This window comes from Arvicola amphibius, chromosome 5 (genome assembly GCF_903992535.2).
Source record: "Arvicola amphibius chromosome 5, mArvAmp1.2, whole genome shotgun sequence".
Classification (NCBI taxonomy): domain Eukaryota; kingdom Metazoa; phylum Chordata; class Mammalia; order Rodentia; family Cricetidae; genus Arvicola; species Arvicola amphibius.
The window spans coordinates 109,421,644-109,438,852 of record NC_052051.1 but is presented as its reverse complement, the minus strand read 5'-3'; the positions used below and the strand labels follow the sequence as shown (position 1 = coordinate 109,438,852).

Below are 17,209 nucleotides of genomic sequence, written 5' to 3'. Positions count from 1 at the left end.
AACATCACTAAGCCAACAAACACAACCTAAAGATCAGTTGGACTACAAACTGCTTAGAATAATTTCGAGGTGGCTAACTGTGATGATCCTGCCTCACATACTATCCTAGCCAGGACTTGATGTGGGATTTCCCTCTGTATGCTATGAATGTGTTTTAATAAAAGAAGCTGCTTTGGTCTATGGAAGAGCAGAATATAGGTAGGCAGGAAAACTAAACTGAATGCAGGGAGAGATGCCAGCTGGCTGCTGAGGAAATAAGACATGTAGAAAATAAAGTAACACCACAGCCATGTGGCAATACATAGACTAATAGAAATGGGTTGATTTAAGATGTAAGAGATAGCTAGGAATATGCCTGAGCCATTGGCCAAACACTATTGTAATTAATACAGATTCTATGTGATTATTTGGGTCTGGGTAGCTGGGAAATGAAGCGCAGTCTCGGTTTAGAAGGATTTGAGACAAGCCCTGCACTTTCCCATTATGCAGAGATTGGACAACAAATGATACAGCTACCTCTCCTAGGACTTGACAATCAACACAAATGTTTCTTTTCAGGATCCCCTTAGAGATACCATCACTCCCAGACAGCAAAAAGTAAATTTAAGAACACAACACCCACATTCCCAAACAGTGGAGTGTATATTTTGGTCTTCCATTGGGATATTTGTCATAGTTTAGGGAGACTGGTTACATGCTGTTATTGATAATGGCCAAATAAAAAGCTAAACAAAGGAGATTAGATTCAGGGTCTTGTTTTGAAGAGAGAAAAGGATAATACAGATATGGTAGAATAAAAGGATAGATTGTTGAATCTACTCTGAAAAGAAAAAAAAAGGAGGAGGTAGTAATGACAAGATAAAAAGGTGGATTATTAAATCTACTTTTAAAAAGTAACTACTAGTTTTAAATATTTTACATTGGATTGGATGTTTGTTATTAAACAAATTTGAGATTGTGTTAGAACACACTATACATAATTTCTACTCTTGTTCAAGGTAGTGTACCTATACAGCTCAATTAACAATGTAATGCAAATTTCTAGTTCTTGAAAGTTATTATTACCAATTGTGTATGATAAAACAAAGTACAGGTTAGCAGTTAGTCACCTATTACAATCAAACTTATAGTCATATTAGGTATGTTTTCAAGGTCACACAAAGAGATATATTTTAGATAGGCAGGTCATCTTCAAACACTTCAGAGATCTACAAGAATATGACATTTAAGATGTTTTAATAAAGCAGGTTCTTTTTTATGACTGTGAGACATTTCTGCTCCTGGGAGCACCAATCTACTTTGGAGAGGATGATGGGCATCAAAGAAACTCCATATGGAGTTTACTTTCTTTGTGGCAAAAGTAAGTCACTGGGCAAGAAAGTGCCCTTACCTCAACAGCTAATATTATTCTGTCCTAATTCTGGACTCAGAATACAAAAGATAATGACTGCCACATCTCGTCAAGAAAAGGCGGGACAGTCTGTAGTGAGATGCTGTGGGCAGGCTTGCTTTTCATCCTGCCCGGCTCCCGCATGGTTAGCTTTACACCCGAAATAATTACACGGAAACTGTATTCTTTTAAACACTTCCTGGCCCATTATTTTCAGCCTCTTACTCACATCTTGACTAACCCATATCCAATAATCTTTGTAACACCACAAATGGTGTCTTACCGGGAAAGATTCAGCACGTCTGACCTGGTGGCTGGCTTCATCGCATCTGTCTCCCTGAGGTGAGGCATGGTGGTCTAACTTAGGAGAGGCGTAGCATCTGACTGAGCCATCTACCTCACTTCCTTCTTCCTGTTCTGTCTACTCCACCCACCTAAGGGCTGGCCGAGGCAGTTTCTTTATTAAAACAGAAGACCCTCCCACATCAACAGTCCTTCAAAAATCCTGCTTCCTAGAAAAGTCTGTAGGCTGAAGATGAATGCCCTAACACTGCAGAGGAATTATCCAGGCAGCCAGCTGTTTTTGTCATTTCTCACATAGATAAGGTTGAGAGGCATCAAAAAATACTTTTGGATGGTAATCCAAGTTATGATAGTAAGTAAATTAGGTACAAGAATTTGGACTCACCAAGATAGGATATAAAATAGAATGTTTCCTCTAAATTTATCAAATGCAAATAGACTAGTGTTGACAGGAAGTTTCTGTCCTGCCTGGTCCTGCAGCCGTTCAGACCCAAAGAAATACACAGAGGCCTACATTAATTATAAACTGATTGGTGTATTAGCTCAGGCTTATTAACTCTTATAACTTATATTAGCCCATAATTCTTTTTTTATTTTTTATTATTAAAAATTTCCGCCTCCTCCTCACCTTCCATTTTCCTCCCCCTCCCCCTACTCCTCTCCGTCCCCCTCCAGTCCAAAGAGCAGTCAGGGTTCCCTGCCCTGTGGGAAGTCCAAGATCCTCCCCCCTCCATCCAGGACCAGGAAGGTGCACATCTAAACAGACTAGGCTCCCTCAAAGCCAGTACATGCAGTAGGATCAAAACCCAGTGCCACTGTCCTTGGCTTCTCAGTCAGCCCTCATTGTCCGTCACATTCAGAGAGTCTGGTTTGATCCCATGCTTTTTCAGTCCCAGTCGAGCTTAGCCCATAATTCTTGTCTGTGTTAGCCATATGGCTTGGTACCTTTTTCAGTAAGGCAATCACATATTGCTCCCTCTGCGGCTGGGTCACAACTGCAGAATGAATCTTTCTCTTCCCAGAATTCTCCTGTTCTCATTGTCCTGCTTTCCTACCTATACTTCTTGCCTGGCTACTGACCAATCAGCATTTTATTAAGTACAAGAAACAAATCTTTACATGGTAAAACCATTGTCCCACAGCAGACTAAACATTGTTGATACATTTATTGCCTGTATATTTTGTTATAGTTGTTGTATTTATTGTATATAATTTTCTCATTTTAATCATAGCCTTTTCATTTTAGACAAATGGAGGAAATGTAGTAATATTTTGTTTGTACTCTAACAAATATAACTTGCCTAAAGATCAGAGTGCAGAGCTAAGCCAATAGTTAACCATAAAGGCCAGGCAGTAGTAGCATACACCTTTAATCCTAGCACTTGGGAGTCAAAGTCAGAGGAATTTCTAAGAGTTCAAGGCCACTCTGGGCTACAGAAGATTGATCCAGTCTAAGAATGAAACAAAGCCAGGTGGTGGTGGCTCACACCTTTAATCCCAGTACTTGGTAGTCACAAACCTTTAATCCCAGCACTAGGGAGGTGGAGAAAAGAAGGGATATGGCTGGGCAGAGAGAGAAATATAAAGTGGGAGAGAAAAGTCCTCAGAAGCAGTCTAAGGATGCATATGCAGTCTGAGCATGCAGTCGAGGATTACGTAGAGAGAAGATTACCTCTACAGTCTGATGATTCTGTAGCACTGCTTCTCTGATCTTTCCAGTTTTCATCCCCTAATATCTGACTCTGGGTTCTATTTATTAAGAACAATTAGAATGTGTGCTAAACCTTCCTGTCCCTCTTTTGGTACTTATAGTGATATTTTATTTGTGTTTTAATAAACAAAGCTTGCCTAAAGATCAGAGTGTAAAGCTAGCCACACTGGTCAGCCATACAGACCAGGCAATAGTGGAACACACTTTTAATCCCAGCAGCCACATTAGTTAGTCATAGAGGCTGGGCAATAGTGGTGTATACGCTTAATCCCAGCACTAGAGAGGAATATAAAATGGGAGGAGACATGAGCTCATGGTCTCTGTTTGAGTCTGAGGTTTGGTGGAGAGCAGTGCAGTCTGAGGTTCCGAGGCTCACCCCTTCGGTCTGAGCACTGGTAGAAGTGAGAACTCTCTAGTGGATGACTGCTTTGCTTTTCTGATCTCCAGCTTGAACCCCAATATCTATCTCTGGGTTTTTATTATTCATGCTACAGGTTCCTCCTCTTGCCCCCACCCAGAGGCTGTGGAGGCCGTACACTCACCTCAGCCTGGTCTTTTAAACCAAGCTCTCACAAACCTCCAACTCACCCTCTTTGTTAACAGAAGCTTTCTTATAGACAGATCAGGAAACTGCCAGGCAGCATATGCAGTGGACTAAAACAGTTGAAGTGACCCACCTGCCAATGGGAACCTCTTCACAAAAGGCCGAATTAATTGCCTTGACTAGAGAGCTTCAGATAGCCAAGAGTCAACAAGATAACATCTATACTGACTCTAAATATGCCTTTATAATAGCCCATACTCATCCTGTCCTCTGGAGGGAAAGGGGCTTCCTCACTACCAAGGGCACTCCCATAACTGACAGACTTCTCAGAGTCAAGCTCGTGGAGGCCCTCCAGCTCCGTGCAGAAGTAGCCATAATCTACTGCCGGGGACACCAGTCCTACAAGGACCCATTGGCCTTAGGTAATGCCAGGGTTGACTTAATAGCTCAGGGACTGGCCTTCAGTTCCACTGGAACAACAGAACATATTTTGTTTTTGATACCTTCCTATCAGTCCTGCTAACAACCAGGGGAGAGGGACTAACGCTTGAAAAAAGGGGGCCTTGCAAACAAAGGACGGATGGTTCTTCTTAAATAACCTCATCCTCCCGCAGAACCAGGTACTGTCCGTCATTTCAGACATCCACCAGACCTTACATATAGGCCCCAAAGCTTTGTTCCATTTCTTAGAGATCTTCTTTGTGCCCATGCATCTTCAAGTTCATATTTTACAGGTTTACTCCTGCCAGATGTATGAAGACCAACCCACATGGGGCCCTCCAAATACATCAGCCCATGCACCATCTTTGAGGCAGGTTAACTTCACCCACATGCCCACTCATAAAAAGCTTCACTATCTCCTAACTCTTGCTGACACCTTTGCAGGATGGCTAGAAATGTTTCCCACCTCCAGGGAGACAGGTGATGTGGTGGCTCAGGTACTCCTCCTGAACCACATCATCCCTTAGTTTGGCATGCCAGATTAACCAAACAGACGACGTTCCAGTCTTCACTTCCAGGCTCACAGAGCTCGTATCAGAAGCTCTCAGCATCTCCTGGAAGTTCCATATCCCCTACCGTCCACAATCCTTGGGAAAGGTGGAGAGGGCCAACTGACACATCAACCGACAACTCATCATGCACTCCATTGAACTCAGGCCACTTGATCGCCCTCCTCCACATGATCCTTACATGCCTCTGGGCCACCCCACCCTTGCCCACAGGCTTAAGCCCTTTTGAGCTCCTTTACTGGAGGCCCTTCTCTCAATCACCACCACCCGGCCCAGAACCCCTACCCACTGGCCAGGTACCTACTCTACCTCTTCCTTCTGAGGCCCCTTCTCCATTCACATGCTGACAACTATCTCCCTGACTCCCAACACTTCCCTTCCCATGTCGTCCCATGCCAACAGAGAGGAGTCAGACTTGAACCAGCACCCATATATCCATAAAGGTTGAGATATTTTGTTGCGGGGAGGCCCCTAGTTAGTTCCTGGCCTCTTAGCCCTGAAATCACATAGAAACTGTATTAATTAGATCACTGCTTGGCCCATTAGCTCTAGCTTCTTATTAGCTAACTCTTACATATGAATTTAAGCCATTTCTATTAATCTGTGTCTCACCATGTGGCTGTGGCTTACTGGTTAAAGTTTCATCTGGCGCCTGTCAGCTGCGAGGCTACGTGGCGTCTCTCTGACTCTACCTTCTTCTTCCCAGCAATCAGCTTAGTTTTCCCCACCTATCTCTGTTCCCTGTGCAGGTTCAAGACAGTTTTCTTTATTAACCAATGGTATTCACAACATGTTGCAGGAGCTCCTTCCGCTCCTTCAGCCAATAGCTGCTGAGATACCAGCCCACTGAGGCGTGGTCTCTCCTTCTTTATAAAAGCAGCAACTGCCCTCTGCTTGCTCTCTGGCACCCGGCTCAGCTTCTGGCGACTAGGCTCCCTTCCTGATTGCGCAGAGGGCTGTTGTCTGGGACGGTGATCTGTAAGTTTTTCCCCTTTAAGTAAATAACCATTCTATTAATCATAATTCCAAACTGGTGTGGGATTGTTTGTGATTTACGCCTTCAACAACATACAGAGTGGAATCCAGCATCACCTCTCCTTTTCTGTTTAAATAAAAAGGAAGGTTTTAACTTTAACATGGTAAAATTACATATAACAAAACAGGCAATTACAACTATCTGTTCTTCAACTCCATCAAAGACTCCAGAAAGATGTAATATTACCTAAGTAAACAGCAAATGCATTGTAAGTAACTTCTAAAACTCTAGAATTGACAAAGATATCTTGCTACCTGGACAGTCACCCAAAGTTCTGTAATATTAGGGCATCCATCTTTAGTCTACAGGCCCATAGTATCCAGCAGACTTTTCCATGAAGCAGGAAATTTCAAAGACAGTTCCACCTTATTGGCAGTTTGTCAGTCACTTTCTTCTGTGTCCTGCAGAATGTCTGGCAGATTTTCTTCATGAAGCAGGAACCCTAAGGACTATCTCGCCTTCTTTAGGCAGCTTCAGCAATCTTCTCTCTGTGGGTCCTACATGTCCAGTTCATCAAGCAGTCCAGTCAAGAGCAGTTTTTTGCTCAAATGGCTAACCAACTCCATAAGAATCCTCTTCAATGCCCATCGTCCTCCTGAAGTAAGTGGTGCTGCCTGGAGCAGATATGTCTCACTGTCATGTAAAGTCCTAAGTTCTTAAAACATTAAATGCCATATTCTGAAGACCTCTGAAAGATTTGAAAAATACCTATCTACCTGAAATATATCTCTACATATCTAGAAAACCTAACTAACATGATTACAAACTTGACTTAACCTATATTTCTTAATTATACATTAAATTTTTAAATGAGCTACACAAACACAATACCTTAATCAAGAGCATAAATATACATATACACAGTATAACAAAATTGACCTTAAATTTGTATCAATAAAGCAAGATCCATATCAATGCAAATCTCTATAGCATAGCCCTTCTTTAAATGTAAAGAAACATTTATAAACAAAATTTGGGAATATGGGCATAGTCTTTTTTTTTCCTCTCCAAACTGCTTCAATGCTTTTTGTTGGACGAAGTAATTTTTTGAGGGGAGTTCAAGGCAACCTTTCATGGGGTCTTGGTCCATCAAACCACATTAGTCTGGAAGGATTCCACAGGTTCTCATCCTCCATGGAAACAAAAGAAGAACCTCTTTTCCAAAGCAACATATCCTTAGAGCCATATTTTGAAATCAAGATACCTTTAAAGTATATATGTTGGTTTAGCTTAGCAATCCCCAGAATCAAATGTCTCTCTGCAGTCAAAAAATTCAAAGAAAACACAATAGCATACATAATCCAGACTCTCTTTGCATAGTCTATCTTTACGTGCCTTATTTTTCTTTACTTCTTTTAATCTATGACTGTCTGTACTGTCTCTTAAAGACTTTACTTTTTTATTTTTTTTATATTTTATTTTAAATTTTTTAAAATTTTTATCTTTCTATTTTTTAAGACTTTACTTTTTTAACCATTTACTTCTTTTTATAACTATCTATATTCTTTTTCTTCTCTCTCCTAAGCCTACGTACATTTATCCAACACTGTAAACCATTTAGAGGTCTTTTCCATCTGGATTTGTCTTTATTATGTATCTGTATTTTCCGACCAGAAGCACTTCTTAAAATGCCAAGCCCTTCTTATGAACTTAAACAGCACCACTGCCAGGGAAAATACGATACTGCCTCTTGCCCCACCCAGTCCAGCATGGCAGAGCTGCTCACTGCCTCCACGAGCCATGCACAATGCTTCATCTCTAAGCACACAGCAGGTCCATGTTGCCAACAAGCAAGCCATAGCATATTTCTCAAAAACCCTACTCAATGGCTCAATCTCCTGAAAGAGCCAGGGGTTGAGCTGGCAGCACATCCCAGAAAGCCAGCATTTAAAACCATGGCTTTTTTCCTGCTACCGCTGAATCAGGAAAACCTCTCTTAAAGGAGCTGCAGCATGCCGCCAGCAAGTAATGGCCATTTTGGAATATAAATGCGTCTAAACTTTGTTTTTTAGTGTCTAGAATTCCTTTCCAAGACCTCTCAGGTTTTAAGTGGATTTTAGTTGGCCACATGGGTGCCAATTTGCTGTGGGGAAGCCACTAGTTAGTTCCCAGCTGTTTAGCCCCGATATAATCACACAGAAACTGTATTAATAAAATCACTGTTTGACCCATTAGCTCTAGTTTCTTATTGGCTAACTCTTACATATTAATTTAACCCATTTCTATTTATCTGTGTATCACCATGTGGCTGTGGCTTACTGGCTAAAGTTCCATCTGGCATCTGTCTGGGGGGGGGGGGTGAACTACATGGCTTCTAACTCTTCCTCCTTTCTCCCAGTATTCTGTTTAGTTTTCCCTGCCTAGCTCTGTTCCCATATAGCTCTGCTATAGGTCCAAAGCAGTTCCTTTATTAACCAAGGATATTCACAGCATACAGAGGGGAATCCCACATCAATGTTTGAGTTGGAAGCTCTGCTCCAGCCTCACTGTCCCCCATTCCGAACCCCACTCCCTCTTAGAAAGCCCACCAAGCGCTGGCTCCTCCCCCAGAGCTACTGGAGAATGTGCCTACAGGGTATTTAAACTGCCTCCTATAGAGCAGTCAAGTGGTCTTTCCAGTCTCCTCTCCTGATATCATCTCTGGGTGCCGGGAAAATCACCCAGGAATGTTTTGCCCAATAAACTTGGTATTTTATTCTTAATTCAGCTTGATCCTGCTTACTGCCATCAATAGAGAGATTTAACATCAGGGTATGGAAACCTTTCACCAACAAAACTTAAATGGCACCATGCCCCTTGGGCTGTTTCCACTTCCTGTATAAAGCTTTCCTTCACAAAAATCTCATGACTCTGGAGTTCTTGAGTTCTCCACAGCCAGTCAGGCTTCACTTTCACAGCTTTAATACAACAACTTCTCACGGTCTCTTGCCCTTCTCATGGCCTTCATGCAAAGACTCTCCATACACTGCCTAGCCTCAGCAGCTCTCCTAAAACAGAGGCCACAACCCTTTCACACTTGCATCCTTTACACTAAAGCCATCAGCACATGGATAACACTGCCAAGTTTTGCTGCTAGCTTGGGATGGAGGCTGGGCTCCTTAAACCACATTAGCAGCAGTTTTTCGTTGCTTTGTAGGAACAACTACTCTCTCACAGGGACCGCTCCTTTATTCCAATGCACAGGATTCTCCTGAATCTTGATCTTAATCTCCATATCTCTTTCAGCACAAGCCTTGGCCAAAATTCAGTTTAGTGGTCCTCTTTCTCTCAAAACTGAACATTTTGTGTTTCTTTCTTCTCCACTTACTCTTTTTCTCTTAAGATCTGCATAAGTCATTAATAACAACCCTGCCAGATTCAATATCACACTACCTTGAAATTCTCTCTGCCAGAGAAATCAGCCTATTACTTTTTAATTTAGCCGACAAGTTCTTAGGATAAGGGAAGAAAGCAGCCAAAATATCATAGGAATGGATGGCCTCTAACCTGGAGGCCAATACTGTTCCTCTCTGAAACCACTTGAGGTGATTTCCATAGTTCAACTACTCTCAGCACTACTGTCTCCCGAGTTTCTACTAGGACAATCCTAAAGCTCTGGAGATAGCATTCAATTACTTTTCTAATCCAAAGTTCCAAAGTCTTCCATATTCTCCAAAAAAGCAAGGTCAGATTCCTCACAGCAGCAGCCCACTCTCTAGTACCGACTTCTGTGTTAGTTACTTTTCTGTTGCTGTGATAAAACACCATGATCAAGGCAACTTACAGAAGGAAGAGTTTGTTTGGTTTAAGGTTCCAGAGGGTAAGAGTCTGTAATGGCAAGAAAACATGGCAGCAAGCAGCAGTCATGAAAGCCAGAACAGGAAACTAAGCACTTATATCCTCAAATGACATCATAAAACAGAGAGCACGAGAAGTAGGGCGGCCTTTACAGTGTTACCAACTGTGATCAAGTGTTCAAATGACCAAGCCTATGGAAGCATTTCTCATCCAAGCCACCACAGACTCTTAAAATCAATATACCATTTTTTGAAATTTTCATACATGCATTTATGTATTTTGGTCAAAATCATCTCCTTCCCTCCAATTTCATCCCTATCCCTATCATCACTTTTCCCTCCCAACTTCATGTGTTTTGTTTTGATTTTTAACTACTGAGTTCACACAGGGCTGCCTATGTGCATGGCTATAGAACCATCCACAGGGACAGCTGTTAACCTCTCAGGGACCACATCCCTAGACAAAACGGACACTCCATCCCTCAGCAGCCATCAACTGCCAGTAGCTCCTTGAGTGGGGGTGAAACTTCACAAGCTGGAGTTTTGGCTGGCTGGAGCTCATGCAGGTCTGTACAAGCAGTTACAGCCTGTCAAGTTTAAGCACAGGGCTGTCACATGCCGCAAGGATTGTTTTGCTGCAGATGTTTACTACCATTTGGTTCTTAAAATCTTCACACCCCTTACTCAGCCTTAACAAACAAATGTAACAAATTAACTGCCTCCATTCTCTCTAGAAAGTCTTTTAATAAATTCTCAGTATGTGCAACTAGTTAACTAAAATCACATAAACCAGTGAGTTAAGGAAGTCAGGCCAGGCATGGTAGTGCATGCTTTTAACCCCAGCATTCGGGAGGCAGAGGCAGGCGGATCTCTGTGAGTTTGAGGCCAGCCTCGTCTACAAAGTGAGTTCTAGAATAACCAGCGCTATTATACAGAAAAAAAACCCTGTCTCAAAAAAAAAAGTTGAAACTATGAAAATGAAGCCAAATAATCAGACAAGTCACACAAAAAAAGAAACTTTAATATAAATAGGTGGGCCATATACTCAGAATGCTTTGTATTTATCTTATAAAATAATATAAAATACTTGGGATAAAACAGGTCATTTTATTTCCTTTATATTATTTTTTAAATGAGTATCATCAGCCCTAATTATATTAATTTTGTTTCACTGTACATAAATACACATGATCGGCATGGCTGTAGGTTTCATATCAACTAATATATATACGCACACATGCACAAATGATCCCAGCAAATCTCTGGGTCAGGCTCTATAATCCCTATCACAGATAAGACAAGTAAAGCTTGGAGCAATTAAAGAGAAGCACCAGTACTCATTTAGGTCTGACTGTCAAGCTCCTTCCTTTACCAGTGGTTCTCAACCTTTCGAATATTGCATCCCTTTAATACAGCTCCTCATGTTGTGGTGAGGAACTGTAATTTTGCTACTGTTCTGAATCAATGTAAATATCTATGTTCTCTGATGATCTTAGGTGACCCCTGTGAAAGTGTCATTCAGTCCAAGAGGTCACGACCCATAGATTAAGAATCACTTTGTCTTCTGCATTTTCAAATATCTTAGTGGGTACTATAAACAGTAGTTTATATAATATCTACTATGTCCTTAGTAGGTATTATAAACAGTCAGTTCACATCTAGAGTTTTTCATTTGGTTCCTACTGTTGCCTACTTTTCAAGGCCTTGGAAAACACCCTGCCTCAGTTTAGTATATGCTCAATGATTGAGTAAGACCTACTTTTTTGGTAAAACAACTCAAAACAGAGAGGCAGTGTGTGAAAGTAGGAATTCTGGAGCAAGACTGTCTTAATCCAAGTCCCAGCTCCACAAAATAATCTAAACATGGGCATATTACCTATTATTCTTTACCTACAGTCTGGATATAGTAATAGTTGCTAGCTCACTGACTAGTGTTGTGATTAGCTGAATTATGTTACTTAAAGTAGTACTTACACCAGTATACACTTATAACAAAAAATTATGCTCTAAGTAAGCCACATAAAATCAAATAAATCACATAAGAGAAAAAGGAAAATTCATAAAATTAAGACAAAAATTACTGTATACTACAATGATTTGGGGTTCTCAGGCTTTTTAAGTAGTCTTAAACACTGTAAAAGGAAGCCTCTACTGTTTATTAGGCCAGACTTCAGGGTACCAAAAAAATCAACAAAATACTACTTCTGTTCTTGAATAGCTAACTTCCCTCTGGAGAACAGATGTGATCATAGTGTATTTGGTTAGGATGAGGATAGAAGCAGATGTAGACAGAGCACTAGAGGGACATTATGTCCAAGGCCGAATTACCTTCAGAAAAAAGATCCAAAATTTACGAGCTACATACAACTTTTTAAATTTATGGTACTAAGCACATTAAGAAAATCCATCTGGCCAGGCCATGGTGGTACACACCTTTAATCCCAGCACTTGGTAAGCAGGGGCTGAGTTCATGGCAAGCCTGATCAACAGATCAAGTGCCAGGACAGCCAGGGATACATAGAGAAACCTTATCTTGGGGGCGGGGGGCGGGGGACGACAAGAAAGAAAAATAAAATCAGTCTTATGGGTGTAATAATGGTTAAAAAAGGTTGTAAAGGGGGGGCATGGGAGGAGGAGAGGGAAGAGAAAAATTATTTTAAAAATTATTTTAAATTAAAAAACAAAAAGGAAGAAAAAAAGCAGTCTGCTAGTTATAATAGAGAATGTTAAAAAAAGATTCTGTCCTTAGCTTCTCATGTGTTGAAAGACACATACACACAAAAAAGCACGTCTTGGGGCTGGAAAGAGAGCTTAGCCACTGAGAACAAGGACCATGCTTGCAAGAACCTGAGATGGTTCCAGCACCCACATCAAGTGGCGCAGAACTGCCTGGTACTCCAGCTTCAGAGGGGTCTGAACTGTACTGTGCATATGCATAATATTTAAAATAATAATAAAACATCAATTTAAGTTAAGTAACAACAAAAGCAACAACTTAATAGATATCACAATACAAATATGTGATTAGCCAGAATGAGGAACACAGTCAACCAATGTTCAAAATAAATCCAAGGGATCCAAGACAAATTGTATGTTTCTTTTAAGCCTGCAGGCATAGGTATGTAGATATATAGATATACTACAAAAGCATTTTAAAAATAACAGTTAAGGGCTGGAGAGATGGCTCAGAGGTTAAGAGCATTGCCTGCTCTTCCAAAGGTCCTGAGTTCAATTCCCAGCAACCACATGGTGGCTCACAACCATCTGCAATGGGGTCTGGTGCCCTCTTCTGGCCTACAGGCATACACACAGACAGAATACTGTATACATAATAAATAAATAAATATTTTAAAAATAAATAAATAAATAAATAAATAAAAATAACAGTTAAGCTTTTTATTTCTGTGTACATGGACCATCTTAATCTACAAAAATATATGCAAAAAAATCTTCAAAACTGTTTCGAGAGTTAAATATTTTTAATGAAAGAATGTGCTACTTAAGGAAATCTTACTATGAAACTATTAAAACAAATACTAAATTCATTGAAAAATAAATCTGATTTTATATTACATATTTATCTATATGTGGCTTAAGAAAAATGAGGTCCAGCTCAACCATATGATCAAACAGCATCAAGAAGTAAAGGGAGGATCTCTGTGAGTTCGAGACCAGTCTGGTCTACAAGAGCTAGTTCCAGGACAGGCTCTAAAAGCTGCAGAGAAACCCTGTCTTGAAAAACCAAAAAAAAAAATAAAAATAAAAATAAAAATAAAAAAGTAAAGGGACTAGCTAGTGTGAAACTCCTGATGGGAAGTAATACTAAGCACATGGCATCATTTACCAGGTGTTCTTGTTCTCGGACTCTTTAAAACTAGTTTATAATCAACAGCTAGTTTAAGTGGGGCAGAGAAAAGAGCCTGCACTTGATTCCACCGGAAGAAAATTTTCTGACAAATCCAGAATGTGGGTCATTTCTCTCTCTCCTTCTCTCTCTGAAATGTCACTTTACAAGGAGGGCTGGGTAGTCTAAATTAGAAGAAATCAAGAGTTAAACAAATGCAAAGAATAATCTTTGATGAGATGCTGGTTGTGCAAGAAAGGCTGTGCACAATGGTCTAGAAGAGCTTTCAGGACAATTGGAGAGATATAGATATGTATATTAGATTACACTGAGGAGACACGGGGGGAGAGATGGCTCACCAGGTAAGGGCACTGGCTCTTGCAGAGGACCCAGGTTTGGTTCCCAGCACCCACATAATGGCTCACAACTACCTATAACTTTAGTTCTAGGAGATTTGATTCCCTCTTTTGACCTCCACTGGAACCAGATATGCGCACATACACATAAGTTTGTTTGTTTTTAAGATTACACTAAGGAATTACCATGTTGAAGGAAATTAACAATAATTGTATTTTTCCATGCGAAGAAGTGTCCTTGTTTTTCGACAAAGCAACCTGACATATCAAGGGTAAAGTGTCATATACATCAAGAGATTAGCTTCAAATGGTTCACCCAAAAAGAATATACATTTACAAACAAAACAAATACAGCAAACTATCAACAAATGTTGAATGGAGAAGATCAATACATGGCTGCTTAGCACTGATAGATTTTCTTTATGCTTAAACTGTTTTCATGATAGAAAGCTGGAGAGAGGGGAACTAGAGGGCTTCAGCTTTCCAGACCGGGAAAGAAGTAACTTAAAAGCCCAAGTGCAGAAAGCGTGCACTACCACAGTACACTACCTACTAATATGGGTTTGTCCCTTTGGCAGCATCAACTAGGGAGCAACACTCCACCTAAAACACCACTTAAATGATTCAATCTTAATATGTAATTATTTAAGATAAGCCCCTTGACAGCTAGTTCCTTCAAAACAGACAAACCAGGGGCATGACTAGGCAACCACTCTGCAATAATACCAAATTCAACCTACTTCAACAAATGTTTGTATTCTAACCAAACAGCAAAACAGTCTGCAAGCAATTCAGCTGTTAACGCTGTAAATGTAACCTCTTCCCTATATGTTATTACAAAGACAGTCAACTGAGGGCTGGAGAGATGGCACAGTGGTTAAGAGCACTGGCTGCTCTTATAGAAGACCCAGGTTCAATTCCCACCACCCACATGGCAGCTCAAAACTGTCTGTAACTCCAGTTCCAGGGGATCTGACACCCTCACACAGACATACACACAGGCATAATGCCAATGCACTTAAAATAAAGCAAGTACGTTAAAAAAAAAAAAACTTTGCAAAGACAATTATGAGTTTCCTTCAAGGCGTAATACTCCAGTGAAATTTGAATACTATAATTGAGTATTTGTGGTTAAAGCTTCAATTACTCGAGAGAAATTTATCAGTATTTTTTTCTGTAAAGAGCTCCTGAACAGCTTACTTGCTAATCACACACTACAGTGTGGTACTAAAAGGAGAATTTTCTGTCATCTTATTAAGTAGTTAGGAGCATTTTGCATAGATACATAAATCATGACAACAAATGATCACTTCCTGCAACATTCTACACAATGACTTTTGACATTAAACTCTAAGATACTGCATAAGATAATACAAAATCACTAAGTATTGCCACATAATCCAGCAACAAAATTTGCAATAAGGAATTCTCGAGCAAAGGAAAGAACCTGTGAGTTCCCCGTATATCGCAACAACGAAATGCAAAACTAAAACATAACTCAAGAAATATGAAGTCTTATCAGGTATTTCTTCTTTTCAGTAAGCTGGTAAATTTGTGTTCTGTACAGTTTAAACACATAAAAGGATGCTCAGAGCCACTTTTTCACAAGTAATGCCTTTGAAAATTAAAATGACTGGGGACAAGGCCGCAATCAAATACATCCAACTAGCTAAGTCAAAAAGTGTAAACGCTATCTATCTAGGTGTTTGGCATTTACAGCCGGGGCAAACTCTTCAGCACGGAGAAACGCAGTCCTCAGAAACATATCTGCATATATGAACTAAGGGCTTCCTCGATGACCACTTCCATGACCTTGGGAAGTTACACCTTTATCTCGCTGAGCCTCAATTTTTCATTTTTATAGCTGGCTGACTGCATACTCCTCTTGTGGAGCTAGGAAGATGAGACGAGTTGACATAAAAGTACAGGTGTGTGTGCACCTCGAGAGCCGGGCCACCTCTCCAAGATAAGGGGAAGCTAGCCACCTTCATCAATAACCTACCGCACCGACAACCCAAAGACTTTGGGGACTAAAGGCACCTCGGCGCCAGCTTCCTCTGCGATCAGCTGGTTGCAACCTTCTGGTTAGAATAAAATCCCCGCGGAGTACGAGTCTGACAGTTTCCCAGCCCACATCGCACTGACCTGGAGGCTCTGAGGTCAGCCCTAGCCTAGCAGGGCTATCCGCCACCCCGACCCCCCTGCAGTGGAATTCCCGTCCCTGGGCCCAGTCGCACGCTGAGCCAGAAGCACTTACCGGCCGCTGGGCGGGGATCGCGGAGCCGAGGGCCGAGAGGAGGCCACCGAGCTGGCCCCTCCGCCCCCGCACGGCCTGTCACCGCGCCCCCCAGGAGCGGCGCCTCACTGGGCCCCGGAGGCCCGAAGGGCCGCGGCAGAAACCGGGCGCGGGCCGGGGACCAGGCCCAACCTGCTTCACATGGGGCAGCGGGCGCGCGGCCCGGGGCCTCTTTACCGCTTCAGGATAGCTGCAGCCCCGGGGCCCGCGGGGTAAGCTGGGCCGATGAGGAGGAAGCCACGGGCCCGCGTCGTCGGGGGCCGGAGAAGCAGCGAAGCGGAAGCGCCGACTCTGCCACCGGATCGTCCGCCGTGGGTCGTCTTTGTCGCCGGCTGCACCACCCGCGAACGCCGCGCCACCCTCGCCAGGCGATGCGGCTGAGGACAGCCGGGCCGCCACTACACAGAGACCCGTGATGTCTGGCGTAGCACGGCGGAGCACGTCACGGCGGCTCGCTCGTGTGCGCGCAACCCCTCGGCCCGCCGGGAGAGGAACCCGCCGCATCCGCGCGCCCGGCTGAGGCCAGGGAGCAGGCGCCTGCGCAGTGTCGGCTCGCCACAGCACAGCCGGCTCCGCCCACCGGGGCCCGGCCCACCGACGGCACGACGTTCCCAGGCTCCAGACGGGGTGCGCGCGCAGCGGAGCCTCTGCGTTCTGCGCCTGCGCAAAGTGTGTGCTGCCCAGAGACCCGCTGAAAGGGTTTCCCCAAAGGATGGCACATCGCGGAGAGGCAGTGACTGTCTCCCAATCCTGGCAACCATCTGCCTCCACAGATTTCACAAGCATTTAAAGGACTTTAAAGATCATTGGCCTGACCTTAGACCACCGCCTAAAAACACCGTCGCAAACCAAATTTCAAGCGTTTTCTGGTTAGCCTAGTACGTTATCACTTTCCCGATTTACCCCGAGATTACTTGACATCACACCCCCGGACCAAAAGATA

General features: G+C 42.4%; 1 protein-coding gene across 1 annotated transcript in view; it reads right to left on the bottom strand.

Moving 5' to 3' along the window:
* Positions 1 to 16,777, bottom strand: part of Map3k2 (mitogen-activated protein kinase kinase kinase 2) — an 87,976-nt gene extending 71,199 nt beyond the window's left edge. The window contains exon 1 of the mRNA XM_038329973.1: positions 16,228 to 16,777. The gene's annotated coding sequence lies outside the window, so the exon portion shown is untranslated. The remainder of the gene's footprint in view (positions 1 to 16,227) is intronic.
* Positions 16,778 to 17,209: the final 432 nt, after the last annotated feature.